Source organism: Puma concolor, chromosome D3, assembly GCF_028749965.1.
Source record: "Puma concolor isolate L17-30 chromosome D3, mPumCon1.1.hap2, whole genome shotgun sequence".
In the NCBI taxonomy this organism is placed as follows: Eukaryota; Metazoa; Chordata; class Mammalia; order Carnivora; family Felidae; genus Puma; species Puma concolor.
The window spans coordinates 51,339,545-51,359,791 of NC_141678.1; the positions used below are offsets into that span (position 1 = coordinate 51,339,545).

At 36.1% G+C, this 20,247-nt stretch overlaps 1 long non-coding RNA gene across 4 annotated transcripts in view; it reads right to left on the reverse strand.

Annotated features, from left to right (window-relative positions):
- The window catches only part of LOC147575565 (uncharacterized), a 97,261-nt gene that overhangs the window by 61,386 nt on the left and 15,628 nt on the right, over nt 1-20,247 (reverse strand). For all 4 annotated transcript variants that reach the window (XR_015242518.1, XR_015242519.1, XR_015242516.1 and 1 more), the window contains exon 3: nt 8,282-8,382. This is a non-coding gene — a long non-coding RNA (uncharacterized LOC147575565). The remainder of the gene's footprint in view (nt 1-8,281; nt 8,383-20,247) is intronic.

Genomic DNA, 20,247 nt, shown 5'->3' on the forward strand with positions numbered 1-20,247 from the left:
TTTGGTTAAGAGCTATCCTGGATGCACTTAAATTCCCAGGTACCTGTGTCTCCCCTCACTTGTGAGCAGAGCAGCTTTAATAGCTCAAGGACATTCCTCCAAACAAAAATTGAGGATGTAGGATGAAGGAAGCAAAGCACACAGAAGCTGAGAGAATGGGGGATCCTGCCCGAGTAGATGGTGTCTACTACACGCGTTTTTGGCGAACTATGTGAGGTCGGTCATGATGCAGTGAAGTACCAGGGGCATTTCCTGCTAGTACTGTTTTAAAATGAAATTTAAAATGCATTCATTAGTTTTGGTGACAAGTATACACTATCCATTCATAAGTCGTACATCTTTACATTTTTCTGTGTGTTCCTGAGAAGAAAGAGCAAGAGAAAAATGACAGAAAAATTGGTTTTTCCACTGCGAACAAGGAGATTCTTTCTTAAGAGCAGTGTGTTTTATAAAATGCCAAAACTTTGCAATTTATGAATATTTTCTTACTGGCTTATTATAAGCAATGGTTGGGCTGATAACTTGTTACTATTATAATTAACTTCCACTTTCTTTATAAATAGAGTAGATCAGAGGTTCAATAACTGAGAACTTTTTGCAATTGGTTGTCAGGCTTCCTATTGGGAGGATGCAATAGAAGAATTTTTTTTTTTTTTTAATCCTGTACTCTTTAAAGCAGCATTTTTTAGATTCCAACCCCACTGCCTCCTACATCAAAATTGTTTGGGGAGTTTTTGAAACCTTCATGAGTCTTATCCTAGAATATTAATTCAAATTTCTGATGGTCTGATCCTCAACATGCCTTGTTCAAAAGATCCCCCAGTGATCCCTATATACACTTACAGGTGAAAACCTGTGTGGTAAATGGTAGCTATGCTATATCCAGATGTTACTTTTTTTTTTTAGAAATAAGAGCTACTACCAAAGATTTGCTGAAGGTGCAGGAGTTCAGAAGTAAAGCTCTGGTCTATTGCTTGTTATCTTCTGTTTTGTAATGGCTACCTAGATATTTTCCCTAGTTTTAGCACTGCTTCTGTTCCAATATAATTTCCATTTCTGCTGACAAATCACTCTTAAACTCTAACTATAATCATGCTTTCCTTTCCCCCCCAAATCCTGATCCCCATGCTTACTAAATCCAGGCCAAATGCCTTAATGTGGTCCTCAAGGACCTTCAAATATAGCTCCCACAATGTATTTTCAGTCTTATATTTCAGTGCATTCTTAGGAATCCAACCAAGTTCATCTGTTCACACCCACTTATATAGTTTACACATTTTAAAATCCACTCTTTGCCTTTTATCTTACATATCAGTGTCTTATCATCCCATAGCTACCTCAAGGCCCAGAACCAATGTCATCTTTTGTAGCTAAAAGGGGCTGCTCTAGCCTGTGCTCTCTCCTAATAACCATTAAAAGAATTTCAGATTTTGTCAGTCATGTGTACTTTAATGGTCCTATCTTATGGCTATTTGGGCTTACCTTTATTTCCCCTGTTTCTTATTGTAAGGTCCTCCTCATTGAATTGTCAACCCAATTAATTTGTCAATACAAATTTGTATCTATCAGTTTCTTGCATTTGTCTTTTTATGTAGTCATGCTCAGCAGATAGTTATATGAATAAAATAGTTGTTAGGTTATAGAGCCTACAAAGGACATCTAGGATTAGCTTACACAGCTGACAATTCATTTCAGTTTTATAAATAAGTAAGTTCACTAATCGTATGGCCATCTATGCCCCTCCATACATAATCCAAATAAGCCATCCCTCAAACTCTTCCATATAAACATACATTCTAAGTAAATACATCCTACTTACCAGGCACAGATTATTCAGAAGAAAAATCCACTGGCCTTATTCCTATTTTTTTCCTTTAACCTTATTGCTACTCTGAATATTAACCATATTAAAATTACATTGATTACAGTTTTGTGCTAAATGCTCTATTTCTACTTCTATAAGAATCCTGAAGACTTTAACTGTTCAACATTATTATCTTGAACAGGTTCTGTTAGCTCTTCTATTGTCCAGCCTACCTCTATAGCCTGAACCTTATCCCGTGGGTCATACTATACATACAGACCCTTAGAATAAATGGGTGACCAGAAAGGAACTCAGCTGGAAGAGGCTTGAACTTGCTGAATAGTGAGAACAACTGTGTATTTGCATTAGGTGAAGCTTATTGATCTTTTTTCAAAAGCAATATGGAATTTTGGAAAGTATTTTAGTGTAAGGTTTGTAACAGGAGAGCAAGGATCTTAGGAGTTGACATTATATGCAATTAAAGACATCGTTTCTGTATCAGCTCAATGATTTATTAGCTTTGTGAACTTGCAGGAGTCAATGAACTTTCTGAATCTTAGTTTTCTCATCCAGTATTTGGGATAATGACACCTGGACTTCATGTTGTCAACACTGAACGTTTACTTAAGTGCATAGAGATTCAGGATTTAATTCTAGAATGATTCACAAATGGAAGAAAACACTAAAGTGTTTTTAAAGTGACATTTTTCTCATGTAGCATATAAACAAGTTTTTTTATCAGAACCATTTTGGGGACTCCGTTAAGAAGTTTTTTTGGACTAAACCATAAACTTCATGTTTGTCAAAAAAGTTGCAACACATATTAAAAATTATTTAATCCCAATTTTAGGAGTATGCATGCATTCTACTGCTCTGATTTTGGAAGGCAATTAGGTGGGGTGTCTATGTGGCTCAGTTGGTTGAGTGTCAGCTTGAGTCAGCTCAGGTTACTATCTCTTGAGTCGGCTCAGGTTACTATCTCACAAATCATGATCTCATGGATCATCTCAAGGGTCGTGTGTTCAAGCCCTGCCTAGAGGTCTGTGCTGACAGTGTGGAGAACTGCTTGGGATTTCTCTCTCTCCTTTCTCTGGCCCTCCCATGCTTGCACTCTTTGTCTCTCAAAAACAGAAAATAAATAAAACATAAAAAAATTAAGAGTAAATAAAAAAGGCAGATAAAAGATAAAATTTGGTACATTAATGTACATTAATCTTATATTGGCTATGTCAATTTTTATTTTATTTTTTTAATTTTTTTTAACATTTATTTATTTTTGAGACAGAGAGAGACAGAGCATGAACAGGGGAGGGTCAGAGAAAGAGGGAGACACAGAATCTGAAACAGGCTCCAGGCTCTGAGCTGTCAGCACAGAGCCCGATGCGGGGCTCGAACCCACGGACCGCGAGATCATGACCTGAGCTGAAGTCAGATGCTTAACTGACTGAGCCACCCAGGTGCCCCGGCTATGTCAATTTTTAGTTGCCCTTGTGTGAGTAGCTTTAACAGAAATATAACTCAAGTGTTCTTAGCATTTTCTTTACTTTAAAAATAGCTACTGTGAGGAGTAAAAATGTGTTTTAAAAAGTTGCCAACATTAATGAAAGCTAACAGAAAGCCTTCCTGTTAGTTTAAAGAAAAAAATAGTGAGATTCTTCTAAGAAAGTAAAAATATAAAGTTAATATTATCAGTTTAGTTGAGTTAAATTATTAGAAATATAATAAATGAGCAAACGGTATACTTTCCACTGTGTATATGAATTCTTCTACCAATTCTGAGTGTATACTATGCTTTCCATGCCTCAGCTTCTTTTGGAAGGTCACCTACAATCTTTTAAAAAAGATTTAATGTTTATTTATTTTTGAGAGTGAGACAGAGAGACAGAGCACAAGCGGGGAAGAGACAGAGAGGGAGACACAGAATCCGAAGCAGGCTCCAGGCTCTGAGCTGTCAGCACAGAGCCTGACACAAGGCTCGAACTCACAGACTGTGAGATCATAACCTGAGCTGAAGTTAGATGCTTAACCAACTGAGCCACCCAGGCACCCCAGAAAGCCACCTATATTCTCAGTGTGATTTATATGCATACCCCTTCTGGAAAGACCCAGAACTCTGAAAGCACTTCCATCACAATCCACTTCATATTGCCTCCTTCAACTTTATATCTCCAACACAAGACATTATTGGCTAGAAGTAGATGCTGAATACATAATAAATACATTTATTGATGATTCATCAATAAAATAAATGTATTTTGAAGAAAAAGTACTATGACCTTTTGACCTGTTAATTTTTCCATGTTTAGAAATATGATTTAGAGGTGCCTGGTTGGCTCAGTTAGTTAAGAAATCAACTTTGGCTCAGGTCATGCTCTCACAGTCTGTGAATTCGAACCCCACGTTGGGCTCTGTGCTGTCAACTCAGAGCCTGGAGCCTGCTTCAGATTCTCTGTCTCCCTCTCTCTCTGCCCCTCCCCAATCTGTCTCTCTGTCTCTCTCTCAAAAATAAATACACATTTAAAAAATAGAAATCCGACTTAAAAAGCTACTGGAAAGCATCTAGTATGGTAAATCACAGAGCTGTGTCCTCTTGGGGTACAGAGGTGCAAAAGAAATGGTCTCTGCTTTCCAGTTTTTAATCTAATAGGACAACAGAGACATTGTGGACACATAGCTATGGTGTAAGACATTACATACTGTGTGGTGTGTGTGTCCCTCCTTCTCTCTTTCCTTCCTTCTTTCTTTCCTTCCTTCCTTCCTTCCTTCCTTCCTTCCTTCCTTCCTTCCCTCCCTCCCTCTTTCCTTCCTTCCTTCCCTCCCTCCCTCTTTCCTTCCTTCCTTCCCTCCCTCCCTCTTTCCTTCCTTCCTTCCTTCCTTCCTTTCTTGCTTATGGAGAGCATCACAATCAATGAGAGAAAATTTGAAGAAAGAAAAATCACTCTACTTATTGAGATAATCAAAGGGTGTCATTTAAGCATAAAGATTGCTCCAATAGAGGTAGGAGTGGAAAGAAGTAAGGGTTGGCATGAACAAAGCATTGTAGACAAAATAGGGGACACATGCTTCTGAAACAGTGAACAGCACAGTTTGACTGGAACTGATGTGTCAGAAAGATAACTGCTGTTAGGAGAACTGAGGAAAGAGCAATCCCATTTTTGAGAGCCTTAAGATTATAAGGTTAAATCTCCCTTCTGAATGCCTTACCCATGGATCCAACTAACTTCTAGAAATCTTTATGGGATGTTTCACTTCAAATTCATCATGCTCAAAAGACAAAGGAAGCTGATGACAATTTTTGAGGAGGTAATTACCTGGTGACTGATTCAATATGAGAGAAAGGAAGAATGTGGTAACTTTATTGTTAGAAAGTAATATTTGAAATTGAGAAGTCCCATGTGGGGTCTAAAATAAGGAAATATGAGGATAGCATGAGAAAGATTAGTATCCTCAGGAGACATCCAAGCACAGCAACAGAGCATGATGGATGAGCTCAGAAAGAGTTTGAAAAACGTTTAATTGAAGGCAGTAGAGATGAGAGGTTTGTGGCCAGAGATCCAACTGGTTAATAGAGATATAAAAAAGGGTGTTTTTCAGATGGGAGAGAAAGGTGCCTGGATGACGTAGTGAAGTGTTGTGTGGCGGGGGTGAGAAGATGAAAACACAGGTTCAGTGAGGGGATGCAAAATGTAAACATCCAAGTATAGTGAAGCACAGCATAGATCATTACTTAGTGTGTCATTTTGATTAGGAAAAATATAATTGCTTTAATGATTAGTGATAGAAAGGGAAAACAGAGTATAATCACTGTGTTGCATTATTTAAAACTTTTTTGTAGCACAAAAGTGACTTTAAAATTATACTTATGGAGAACTAAATAAAGATTCCTCCAAAAGGATATCAAAATGTCCAATAGGCACATTAAAAGATACTTGACATTACAAATCATCAAGGAAATGCAAATCAAAACCACAATGAGATATCATGTCACACCTGTTAGAATGGTTATCATCAAGAAGACAAGAGACCTGTTGGTGTCGGTGAGGATGTTGTGAAAAGGAACAGTTACACATTGTTGGTGGGAATGTAAATTGGTCCAACCACTATTGAAAACAATAGGGAGTTTCCTCAAAAAATTAAAAATAGATTTAGAATACAATCCAGCAATTCCACTTCTGGGTGTACCCAAAGAAAATGAATATGGGATTTTATGAGATATATGCACTCTCGTGTTTATTGCAGCGTTATTCACAAGTGAAAATGTGGAAACAACCCAAATGCCCATCAACGGATGAATGGATAAAAAATATGTGGTACATTTACACAATGTATTCCATTCCATTCAGCCGTAAGAAGGAAAGATAACCTTCCATTTGTGACAACATGGATGGACCTTAATTAAGCACATTGTGCTAAGCAAGGTAAGCAGAGAAAGGTAAGTACTGTGTACTTATCACTTATATGTGGAATCTTAAAAGTTAAACCTTTATAAAGGATAGTAAAATGGTTGTTACCAGGGGCTGGGAGGGGAGGAAAAGAGTGATGGTTTTAAGGGTACAAATCTGTAATGAGTAGTAAATAAGCCACAGACATCTAATGCACAGTATAATGAATATAAGTAATAATATTGTACTATAATTATGCAATATGATAAATATCTCTACATGAGCTATCATTACAATATATAAATATATTGAAGGAATGGCATGCTGTACACTTTAAACTTATACAATGTTCCATGTCAAAGTTATTCAATTAAAAATGGTCCTATGGAAAAATGTATAGAAAAATAAGGAAAGGAATATGAATGAGGTAAACTACACACCAGCAAAGGTTGGGTTCCTTCTAGTAATTGTAATTGTTTAAATTCAGTATTTGCTTCACCAAGGTGAAGCTTATAGTAGTTTTTAACTTATTTTCTTGAAAATGAGGACACATCTTGAAAAGAACTGCAATCTTTCAAATCATACTTGCTATTTAAATTTGACATGACCTCTCCACAGAGCAGTAGTGAGAAATTAAATATACATTTTTCTCACAACTGCACATGTAAATACATACATTTAATACATTAAATAGAAGTAGAAGCATAGTCTTATGAATAATCTAAAACAAACCAATATTGATAACATTTTCATAAATCATTCTTTTGTTCATTAATTAATTATCTGTGAGTTATCATTAGTCACATAAAATTTCTTTTGCCCTTCAGCATAAGATAGAAATATTACTATTCTGCCAAAATGCCTGTTACATACAGTGAAACTTCCAAAAAGTCGAGAAGCTCATAATTTATAGAACAAACTTTATGATGTGCCTGAATTACTGTGCCTGAAAGACCTCCACATTCCTCTCATATTGCCTTATGCCTACAACATTTTGTGGGACTCCACTCTTAGACTCTTTTTTTTTTTTTTTTATTTAAAAAAAAAATTTTTTTTCAACGTTTTTATTTATTTTTGGGACAGAGAGAGACAGAGCATGAATGGGGGAGGGGCAGAGAGAGAGGGAGACACAGAATCGGAAACAGGCTCCAGGCTCTGAGCCATCAGGCCAGAGCCTGACGCGGGGCTCGAACTCACGGACCGCGAGATCGTGACCTGGCTGAAGTCGGACGCTTAACCGACTGCGCCACCCAGGCGCCCCCTTAGACTCTTTCTTAAGGCATCCTTAATTCCCTTTTAGATTCATATTTTCAATTTATTTACCATTACCACCATCATCCATGTTTTCCTGCCCTGGGTCCAATAACTTAGAGTAGCCTGCAAGATGACAATTATACGACATTCTTTCTCCCATGTCTTCCATGGAACAATTATTTATTAGTTTTCTCCTACATTCCTTATATTCTCCTTGTCCTATAAATATCTATTAAACAGTGATATTTGCTAGACTTTGTATTTGTGGCTTCTCATGCCATAGTTTTCTTGGCTGACCATTTCATTTCTATGCTTCCACTCCCACCTCTGTTCTTATGGCCCTCAATTTTATAGAGCTCTCTCCTGAGCTCTAACATATATTGCAAACCACTTACTAATCATCTTTGTTAGATATCTATAAGGCCCTTCTAATTTAACATGCCCATCATTGAACCAAGTGTGTTTCTTCACAACACCTTTCCTCTTCCTCTCCTTTACTGACTGATCCTTCCCTTTTTTCTCCGTTTACTTCCACAGATATGGAATGCCAGGGGATATGATAAGAAATAAGTTAAACATAGTTCATGCCTCATCGGGGTAACAGTCAAACGGGATAAAATGATTCTCTGATAAATATGGTGGTCAGATGATAAAGAAAATTGACATAATGTGAACGTGAAAAGATAAGCTGTTGTAATAACAGTGTTGATGATATTCTCTATCAATTTGGCAGTAGCTTGTGGTTACTGACATTTTGAATGTTAAAATGCCTTCATAACCAAATCTCTTTCCCAGTAGAATACTGATAGTGCCTCCCTTCACTCCACCCCTACCTTCTTACCTCTAAGTATTGGACAGAGATGTCAACAGAAAATTGTATTAGATGTCCTCCTTCCGCGTTCTACAAAATTATGAAGGACATGCAGTTGGTCCAAAAGGTCTCTAAAGTAAAAAACAAAACAAAACAAAACCAAACCAATTAAAAGTACAAAGTTAGAGTGAGCAGGAAAATCCACCTCTTGCGAAAATTTTCTACTAAAGCTCTACATTAGTATTGGTTAAATGAGAATTACTGGTTGTTTCTGTACCTGATTGAAATGTTTGCCAGTTGATGCTTTTGTAGAGCAAACGTAGGCAGCCACTGTACTGCCACATTTAATTAATTTTTTTAATTGGGACAAATTTTTGAAACACTAAACTGAAAGTATCCCGTTTGTTTTCTACCACACCATTAGCCCTTAGGCTTTACTCAAAGATGAGGAAATAGCTTTAAACCTTTAAGGGTAGGTCAGTCCTCATTCCTCCTCATTTGTCAAGGGATTTGTGTTGATTAGAATATGTGGACTGTGATAAACTGAGAATAGCTTAAGGGCAAAAACCTTCTGGAACATGCTGGTTGCCTAAGAACTAGAGATTACATCATTTTTATTCTGCTCTCTCTCTCTCTCTCTCTCTCTCTCTCTTTTTGCCAGGATGCTGAAGCCAAGCACTAAATGAAAACACATTCACTATCCTTTAAATGTGCTTTAAATTAACTATGTTAGATTAGGTTTGTAATCAATTCACTTCTAAGGATTTCAATGTTAATGTGCTTTCAAACCAAGTGGGATTGTCCCTGATAGGGTAAATTTGCTATCGGTTTGATACCCCAGGCAAGTTGATGTAATAATGTATGTATCTTGAGGCATTTCACTCACTACTGCTAGAGTCCCCATCATTGGCTTAATTGGATTAATCTCAGGAAAAGCAGAGATTAAAGAAATTTGGTTTTTTTTTTAACTTTAGTTCTCTGATTAGGTAAGATTTTTCTGAGTCTGCAGGCCCATAAAAGAGCTTCATGCTTTCTGTCCAGATGTGAGATGCAATGAAAAGTTTCAGTGAGGATTTGATGGTTTGTCCCTCTTCCCCAATACAATTCATTCTTTCTTCATATGTAACAACCATTCTGAAGCTATTGGTTTTTTCTTGTCTATGTATGTATCCATGAACAATACACAGTATGTGTTTCAAAGTTAAACAGATATCATAATGAACATAATTTTGTACAACATTGTTATTGAGATTTACATGTACTGATATAGAGATCTAGTGTGTTACTTACATTTTTTACCAACATTTAGTTTTCCATTTTACAAATATACCATTATTCCATTATCCATTTCCCTATTTGTGAACAGTTAGGTTGTCTCCAATTCTGTGCAAACACTGTTAACATGAACAACCTTCTACATGTCTCCTTGTACACATATGCAATACTTTTTGGAAAGTGTATACAGTCCCCAGAAATGAAGTTGCCATGTACATTTGTATCTTTAACTTTTTTGCTCTTTGTTTTCATGGGCTATGTTTTTTAGGCCTCCATTTTCAGAAATATCCTCCTAGTGTTTGGTTTCTTTGGCCAGATTACATAAGTTCTTGTTATTCCTTGTTTGTTTTTAATAAAGGTCTGTTTTGTTTTCATTACTCTTCCTGTTCAGGTTTTTTGTTGTTGTTTGTTTTGTTTTGTTTTGACTGATATTTGACTGATTTGACTGACACATTTTGCCACCATTTGCTTTCAACATATCTGCCTCATTATGTTTGAATGTGACATTTATAAACAGCATAATGATGGATTTTTAAAAATCCTACTTGGGAATTCTTGTCTTTTAAGGGACCAATCATTTTTTTTGTTTGTGTGTTTATTTATTTTTGAGACAGAGAGAGACAGAGCATACGGGGGAGAGTCAGAGAGAGGGAGACACAGAATCTGAAACAGGCTCCAGGCTCTGAGCTGTCAGCACAGAGCCCGACGCGGGGCTTGAACTCACTGACTGCGAAATCATGACCTGAGCCGAAGTTGGCCACTTAACCGACTGAGCCACCCAGGTGCCCCAGGACCAATCATTTTTATTTAATTCACTTACATTTATCATTTTTACTGATATACTTCATATTAATTCTACTATTTTATTTTCTATCTTTTACTTATTGAGAGTTTTCTTTGCTACGTCTTAGTCTTTCTATTCTTCTATGAAATTTAACAACTTTTATTTATTTCATTTTTCCTTTTGTACTAATTATGAGGCTATACAATCCATTTCTACTTGATAGTGAGTCTATTTTCCAATCCATATAATTGAATTAAATCTAAAATTTACCAATATTTCTACCCTTCTTATGGAGAACACATGGACCTTAGAACATGTTACCTCTGACTACACCCCTCTCATTTTAGAAAGTATTTTTTCTCTTGTGATAGTTTAGATCCATGTTTTTAATGATCCTCAATTACTTGTAAATTTCATTCACCTGTAATTTTCATAATGACTTATCATTGTTTATGTGTAACACTGTCATTTGGGGTTCACTTTCTTTTTTGCAGAAATATGTTTAGTTGTTATGAAACTGAATTTTGTATGAGTGGAAAATACCTGGCCTGTTATTATTTTTTGGGCCTGAGATTACACCTTGTCCTCGGTTTTTATGACAATATCTGGGTTATTGATTCTACACCGACAGCTGAATCACATTGAAGATAATACTACATTGGCCCTTATTGTTATTTTCTGGAAGAATCGTCTCAATACAATGGCGGCTTCTTTGAAGGTAATCTGTGTTTTTGTTATTGTTGCTATTCTTCTTTCCTACACTGTTTTTCAGTTTCACTACAATGCATTTAGTTCTTAGTTTATTTATTTTATTGAAACTTATGGTTTTCTGGTATTTATGACTTTCAACATTTCTGGCAAATTCTCAGTAATTTTCTCATTAAATAATTCTTCTTCCTATTTCTTTTCTTTCTCCTTGGATCACTTATTTAATCTATGTAGCAATTTCTCATTCTCGTTTCCACATTTTAATTAATCTTTCATATTTTTCATCTATGTTTCTTTGTGCTGATTTATGGATGATTTTCTCAGCTCCAACTTTTGCCCACTGAGTGTTTAATTGCAATGGTATTTTTCATTTCTACAAGTTCATTTTGATTCTTTTCTGTACTTGGTTTTTCCTTTAAAAAATTCTTTATCATTTTTAATCCTTCTTTCATGTCTTCAGTTTCTTTAAATATACACGTTTTGTAATCTTTTTCAGAATTACTCTTATATGAAATTGTTGAGAATGAACCTATACCTTATTATGCATGCTCCCTCTCACTCCTTTGGATGTTTTTGCTTGTGTGATTCTAGCTGTTTTCTTTTGAGCTAATTTTAGTTGTCTTTTTTTTTTTTTTTTTAAGTTATAGAGTGAATTTGCATTTTTAAAAATTCTAATGAATAATCTAGGGTTTTCACTGACCTGGGACTTGTCTGAAAGATAAATTATCATTTTATGAATTTGGTTTCCATGCCCTTGTATAAATTTGGAAACTACTCTTGTGTCTGGGATAATCTTAGTTTGATGAAATTTCTTTTCCCCACATGGAGTCTGGGGCACAGACAAGTCCCCAGAGATAATAAAAGGATTTTTTTTTTTTTTAATTTTAAGGATAGGATGTTTTTCTTAACTTTAAGTTTCTCTAGCATGCTCAGATCAAAGTTTACATATCCCCTTCCCAGGCGGGATTCCCAGGTTCATAAAGCCTATATCCAGATCTCAAATAATCTTTATAAAACATGATGATCATCTTACCACAAAGTTTCAACCTATGTTTAAACATTTCAGCAAGCTTCCTGTTATTTTTCTGAAAGCTAAATATGTTCAACTTTGCGTATGAATTTTTTCCAGGTCTTACTTCTACTTATTCCTTCTTCCTGGTATCTTTTTATTTCCACCTTCACACTCTATTTTCCAGTTACACTTGACTTCTTTTAGTTTCTTGAATATGCCATGCTCTTTCTTGCTTCTGGGTCTTAATCAGCTCTTTCTACTTCATAGGCTATACCTTTCCCCTTCCCTTCCTAAGATAACTCTTTTTTCTTTCTTTTAGATTCTCCCTAACTATGCCATAACTATATGCCTAACTATAGCATGGAGTTTTCATAACCCATGTGCTTCTTTATCTTAAAATTTACCATCTACTATTGAAATATCCTATTTGTTTGTCTTCTTTTCTAGACTATACACTCAATGAGGGCAGGAAAAATAGCTACCATATTTACTCCTGTATATCTAATGCCAATAAACTTTCTATACATAGTAAATATTCAATTCTTATTTGTTTTATAAAACAAAAAAAATGTATACATTGAATAAATGAATAAATAATGGCTTTAATTTTTTTTTTTGTTTGTTTTGGTTTTCATTGTCCCATTATAATACTGTTGAATCTGGTTAACTTGCAATTAACTAAACTTCAATCTAATTTTATATACAAAGTTGCTTGCTTTATCCTATATATGAAATATGTTATAGAAATATACATGGATTTGCATGTAGAAATATATTATCTAGGGGTGCCTGGGTAGCTTAGTTGGTTAAGCGTCTGACTTTAGCTCAGGTCATGATCTCACGGTTTGTGGGCTCAAATCCCGCACCAGGCTCTGTGCTGATAGCTCAGAGCCTGGAGCCTGCTTCGGATTCTGTGTCTCCCTCCTCTGCCCCTCTCCTGCTCATGCTCTGTCTCTCTCTCACAAAAACAAATAAACATTAAAAAAATTAAGAGAAAAAGAAACGTATTATCTATAGCTACCTGAAGTTAATTCAGTTCTCACTAATTCCACTAAAGTGATCTGTTCTGGTGGTTATAATTTAATTTCATATACATTCTTTTCTTTTTAATGTTTATTTATATTTGAGAGAAAAAGAGACAAAGTGCCAGCAGGGAAAGGGCAGAAAGAGAGGGAGACACAGAATCCAAAGCAGACTCCAGAGCCTCGAACTCATGAACTGCAAGATCATGACCTGAGCTAAAGTCAGAGGCTTAACCAACTGAGCCACTCAGGCATTCTTCATATAAATTCTCAAGGATCCTTAAACTATACAATCTGCCTCGTTCATTGGCCAAACTTTGGGCTAATCCTATGCTCTTATCTTACCAGTCCACTCTGTTTTGATCATAGCAGTGGAGAAGCTGAAACCATGTTAATATTTTATTGTACCAATTAAACTGCTAACAATAATCTGTGAATATGGGTAAGAGAAGTGGGTTTTCTTACTGGGAAAAGAGAAATAAATTTTCTCTGAAGAGAGTTAAAGCCATCCTCAGTGGAAGATGCAAGGAGGCAGATACTGCATATATGATCCCCTGCTGGTACAGGCCTATCACTGCAGGAAGAAATTCTGAAATGAAATAACAGAGGCAGTCTTCATGCTGCCTTACCAGGGGGGGACCTGGATTAGCTGTCAAGAACACTTGACCTGAAGTTCTAAGTGGGAAAAAAAAAAAAAAAAAAAGCAAGTAAACATCAGTGTACATCTGCTTACATTTATTAAAGGGGGAGATAATGGTACTCTTTTAATCAATTATTCTGCATTGCATTTTAAAATACAAAAAATATATACTGTAAGTGGAAAATGCAGAAATATGTGTTTGTTATCTAGGCTCTCAATAACAGGTTGGGATTCTTTCATGTGGAGAGAAGAGATATTTTTCTTCATAGTTTTCAGAACTTTGTTGTTAATGTCCACACTGAAAGAAGGCACACCCCAGTGCATTCATTCTCTGTATATACTGCATATGTACTTTTGAAATGTACTGAAAGAACAAAAATGGAAACAAAAAGAAACCCCAAACCTGTGGCTGAATTTCATCCTAAAAGAACTGGGAACTGAAAGAGCAGCAAGTCTGCAAATTTTCTGTTCCTCAGACCTGTTCAGAGTATATATACTCTTGACTTTAGGATTTTAAATTCCATTCTGCTCTAACCTTGTGTTATAAAACAAAAGATAGCAAGTTGATTGCAGTTTAGCAGTGTTCTTTTGTTTCCATATGTTACCAGCAAGCTGTATTTAAAACATCATTTTTTTTTTTTTATGGAACAACACCCAGAGCTTGAATTCCTACACAATTTTGAGTAGTATTAAGCAGAAAGCCAGACCTTTAAATATCTCTGAATATAGTAATATGTCCTGTTAGAAAACTGATATAGTATTCTTCTAACATCCCTAAAACACTTGTCAGGGTGGCAAAAGTGATTTGCTCTATGGAAATTCTCTGACCACAAAATCCAGGCTGATGTCTTACGGGAAATGTGTTGAGTTATTTTTACATAGAATTCTATGCATTTTATGTTGTGGTCTTCTTTCATTCTGTAGAAAGTGCCAGAATAAATTTGAAGTGCTTTTTGTATGAGATGAATCCATCTGTTTTCTAAACACTGCCTCTGTGAAAAGTGTTTTTAATTTAGTAAACAAGTACAATTACATTGTAAGCTTCAAAATGAAAGGGGCAGCAATATAATAGTAAATCAATATTAGATTAATTTGAGGAATGGAAGTTATGTAGCATTGCCAGATGAACTCTAGACTTTAGATTTGATGTGTATGTGTGTGTGTGGAAGGGGATTGCCAAGCCTGTTAAAATGAAAGCAAATTGGTATTTCCTTTCATTTTTTGAGCTTATATATCCACTGTAATTAATTATGGAAAGTATTACAAGATCCAAAGGCTTGGATAAGAATGGTTTGGAATATTTCTAGAATTAGCTAAGTTGATAATACTGAGTATCCTAGATACAAATGATTTTTGTTTCTTTAAAGAATCCTCTCATTAATTTAATTAACACTTGAGCAATTTAAGGAGCTCACAAAGCTAACACATAATATGATTATGGATATACCAGTGTTTGTTTGTTTTTTTTAAGTGTATTCATTTATTTTGAGAAAGGTGGGGAGGGACAGAGAGAGGGAGAGAAAGAATCCAAGCAGGCTCTATGCTGTCAGTGCAGAGCCCGAGGTGGGGCTCGATTCCAAGAACCCAAGAACCGCGAGATCATGACCTGAGCCAAAATAAGAGTCAGATGTTCAACTGACTGAGCCACCCAGGTGCCTCTATACCAGTAATTTGAATAGGGATATCAAGTGCCATTAGATAATGATCTGTCCATTTTATAGGTAATTTCCCCCAAATTACTGAGTTTAGACATAAAAGCCTTACAGTAGCCTGGAGAAGAAAGGCTTTCCATCTGCATTTCATGAGTATTCCACAGTGTTTAATAGCATCTGCCTTGGAGTGACTTTTCCTGGGTTCCCACTTTAGCTCAACCACTTAATAACTTCATAACTTTAAATCCTATGTGTTACTTAGTTTTGTTATCCTTCAATTACTTTTTCTTTTCTTTCTTTCTTTTTCTTTTCTTTTCTTTCTTTCTTTCTTTTTTTTTTTTTTTTTTTGGAAAATGAAGATATTGAGAGTGTCTACTTCACTGGTCACTATAAAGATTAATTTATAAATCCACATACAGCTCTTAGCACAGTGCCTGGAAAAGTAAATGCTGACTAAAGTATATAGTGTTAATTTGTGTTATTATTTAACCAAACAATTATAATGACAGGCTTCTCTCAGAAATCAGAACTCCCCACACTATGTTTTCCTTGGACTTTATATAATAACTCTTTTTCAGTGGTTACAAACTTGAAATTCATGAGTGTGAAATAACACACACAAAAATATTTTCATTTTTATATAAATGCTACTTTTCAGAACTTTTCCATTTTGGTACAATTTTTAACCTATCAGGATTGCTTTATATATCATTGTAAACCTATCTTTATTTCTCTGTCAAAACATCAGACTGAAATGGGAAATTTCCAGGCCCTGAAAGCATCCTTGATTACTTCCTTAATAGAATTTGGACACTATTTTTATCGTTGTTTAACTTTATAGGAAAGTCCAACATATAGTTTTCCCCTTTGGATTTAAAGGTAGCATTTGCAAAGTAAAAGAGTAAATAAAATTTTCTCTGAAATCTTTATCAGGGAGCCTGAAAGTCTGTATTGATTTTGCCACAAGTGTGTTTCATGGCCTGTGATGATAAATTGATTTGGGGACTGTCCACGTTGCAACATCTTTGCACACAGCCAGTTTTACTGACAACAACGCTGCTCTGGAGACCCCAAGAACTATGATCTCTGACTTGGGGACTTTCATCCCTTGTCATCTAAAATGTCATTTCAGAAACATTCATCATAAGTCTGTCACTGGACATAAAAATGGGCCACTGTGATACTCACTCAAATAGACACAGTTTCGCAGCTTGTGTGACAGGTCCTGCTGTTGGCTACTTGAGATTATGGAGAGGTTCAGACATGTCAGATGCAGAATGGGGCAGACATGAGATTGCAGCTGAAATGGCACTGTGCCTGCCCACTGAGGCTGCTGGTAACGCAAAGGGATGATAGAAGAGTAAGAGGGCTCCTTGCTGCTTGTGTTGCAAATATTAAGTGGCTTACATTACTTGAGGCATATAGCTTGAGTCGTTACTATTAGGACACTTTTGATTTGGGAGCGGAACCCACCCTGTGTTCAAGGATTCAAGGATTCAAGGATATGCTATAAGGCATATCACACAAGCCATATTTGCCGCATCTGTAAGTGTGCATGGTGGTTCAGTGCAGTAGAGGCTCGCCCAAATCATCAGATGCCTTTCAGGGCCACATGGACCTATTACATCCATTCTCTTATGATGAAACAGCACTTTCTGTACCATTACTATCACCAGCAATCCTGGTCTGTCCGTTTTATCAAACTTACACTCTGTGAATTCCTCATTAATATTTGAGACAGATGTATTTCCCAGGGGAATAAGTTTATGAGGAGAGAAATTAATGCAGCCTTGATAACTTCATAGAATATTTTGTGTCATCCTTCTCTATCTGAGCCTTCAATGTTAATGTAGGGACAGTTTTCAGTTGCTGCTATATTGGGCTCCTCCCACTTGCCTACCTTCTCTTCAGGTGAGATGACTTTCATGTTGGAAATAGAATCTGTTCCATCAGTGTTAATCATTCTCCAATCTTTCTTTTTTTATCTTACAAATTATTAATTTCTGAATGTAATCTCAACATACCAAACCAGGGACTTAAAGAACTGAAAGTCAGACTCTTCATAAAAACTAGGCTTATTTTGTTGTTTGTTTTTATCTAACACATTTTCCTTCCTTTCACTAAAAGACATTTAAGTACATTTTGGTAAGTCATGAGTTAATTCTAAATTCAAGTTCCAAAAAAATACATATCTCTACCTCCAAAATTTAAGCAAACCTTGAATGTTGCTAGTGACTGAAAACATTACTGAAGTTAGGGCTTTCTCTTAGTAAATTCTCTAAAAACTCAGCTGCCTTCTTCCTTCAGTGATCCTACTAATGCCTATTGATTTGTTGATAAAGAAGGAAATATTTGGCCTCTATCATTTTGTAATAGGAAGGAAAGACAGACATCTTGGTGGGAAATTAATAAATGATGTGCTTACAGAAAGAACTTAGGCTTCCCAGTGACAACCTCATAGATTGTCTGCCACTTAACTTATAAAGCACATTCAACGTTTATGGAGAAAGCTTTCTCTATTCATGTTAGATGAAGAGTTTGGGGCCTGAGAAACATAGAGCCTCCCTAGATCCTACATTCCTCAGCGTTCCTTTGAGAATTCAGGAGGTTAGCCAAGGCATGATGTTTGAATCCACTGATGCTTGCAGACAGTTCATTTAATAGTCCTTGTCTTTAAATTTGACTGCTTTTAAACTGTTTTCAATTTCCCATTATACCATGGCATACGATTATTTGTGCATTACTATACTGGAAGCTCCTCAAGGGCAGGTTTTAAAAAAGAAGTAGTAGTGTTATTCATACTTGTCTTGTAGCACACTGTATCTGTCAATTTACACTTCTGAGTTAAAATCGATTGAAGCTAGAAACTATGTTAAAAGAATAAAAGTTCATAATGAATTGCTCAGGGAGGAAATATAGGACCTACCTTGCTTAAATGTTTTCTGTTTCTCTTATTTGCCTTAAATAAAGGCATATCTGACTAATTTGGGTTATTTTCCTCTCTTTATTGCCAATATATGTCAGCAAAGGAAATCACCCAACAGCTAAGGTAGATGCTATCAGCAGCACACTCAAAACTCTGGGGAAGCTCAGGCTTATTCTATCCCCAGGGAAAAGGAAACCTGGTTATATTCAAGTGTGTGATTTCTATTCTAGGCATGAGGATTTATACCACTCTACTAGGGGAAGCTGTTAGAGCCAGAAGTAGGAGCATAAATGGAACAGGTCTGGATGGATGTCTGTTGGATCACATCCACACGACCCATCTCTTTGTAGCCTGTGTCATAGCCAGGCTTGAGGATCCCTTCTGTTGGTGACGGATGATCACCGCCCACAGAAGGCCAAAAATGAACCAAGATGAGGTCAGGATAGGTGAACTGGGGAAAGCCACTTAACCACGAGTCTAGACTAGACAGGAAGAACTCTCAGGAACCATCTGAGATTTAAATGTTCATGATGACAAAAAATACACTAGCCTCCAATATCCTGCTTTCTTATACTCTAGTCCTAACAGCAACTCGTAAGGCTAAAAACAAGGGATTTCTTGTCTTAGACTTGTCACTGAATCAAAGTTCTAGTAACTATTTCCTACTCCTACTCCTTATTTGACCCATTTCTGAAAATGAACAGAAAATGAGCAATAATGGTGATCTCAGGACAGAGGTAATATGATAAAATATGTAAGGAAGCAGGTACGTGGTTTTATATTTGTTTTATTCTAACATATTCCAAATTCCTCTCTTCCTTTGCTCTCTCTTAGTGTTCTCCTCTCAAACTTTAGGCCCTTTCTTAAAAAGAAAGATTGTTCTAGGTTGCCTGGGTGGTTCAGTCACTTAAGCATCCAACTTCGGCTCAGGTCATGATCTCATGGTTTGAGAGTTTAAGCCCTGTATTGGACTCGCTGCTGTCAGCACAGAGCTTGCTTCAAATCCTCTGCCCCGTCTCTCTCTGCCCCAGCCCCCACTTACACACTCTCTCTGTCTCTCAAAATAAATAAATAAACTTAAAAAAATTGTTCTAAATTGAGTTAGTCTAAAGGTAAGAGGTTATGTTTCAGGGATTATTCCTAGCTACAAAAAAGTGCTCAAAGGTGGTTTTTTTGACTTTCTAGAAGCTTGAAATTATGCACTTAAAAATATACTTACTGACTTGTATATAAAATTCATGTTAAAAATATATAACATATATATGCATGGTTACACACATTTCCACATTGCATATCTCTATTACAAAAGAAGTATTTAGAATCAATCTGAAATTTCTCATGAAGCTACGTTTGATACTTACAAAATGCTAAAAAAAAAAAAAAAAATCCAGTGTATCTAGAATCCTAATTTGAGCAGCTAAACCAGTCACTTTATAGCTACAGTTGACTTCAGCAAACATCTTACTTTTCCAAGTACTAACACCTCTACTACCTGCCAGGGGGTTCATTGCTTATTTGCTTCTTTTGTCTGAAGACAGGAACCTGAAAGTAACTGCCTAATTAAGATAGTACTGGGGAGACGTAGTGAGCAAAACTAAGTGAAATTAGATAATTGCTCTCAATCCTGACTGCACACTGGGAATCAACCTGGGAAGGTTTAAAAAATATATGCTTATGAGAATGCAAGTTGGTGCAGCCACTCTGGAAAACAGTATGGAGGTTCCTCAAAAAACTGAAAATAGAACTACTGTAGGACCCAGCAATTGCACTACTAGGCATTTATCTACGAGATACAGGTGTGCTGTTTCAAAGGGACACATGCACCCCCATGTTTATAGCAGCACTATCAACAATAGCCAAAGTCTGGAAAGAACCCAAATGTCCATCGATGGATGAATGGATAAAAAAGATGTGGTATATATATACAATGGAGTATTACTTGGCTATCAAAAAGAATGAAATCTTGCCATTTGCAAC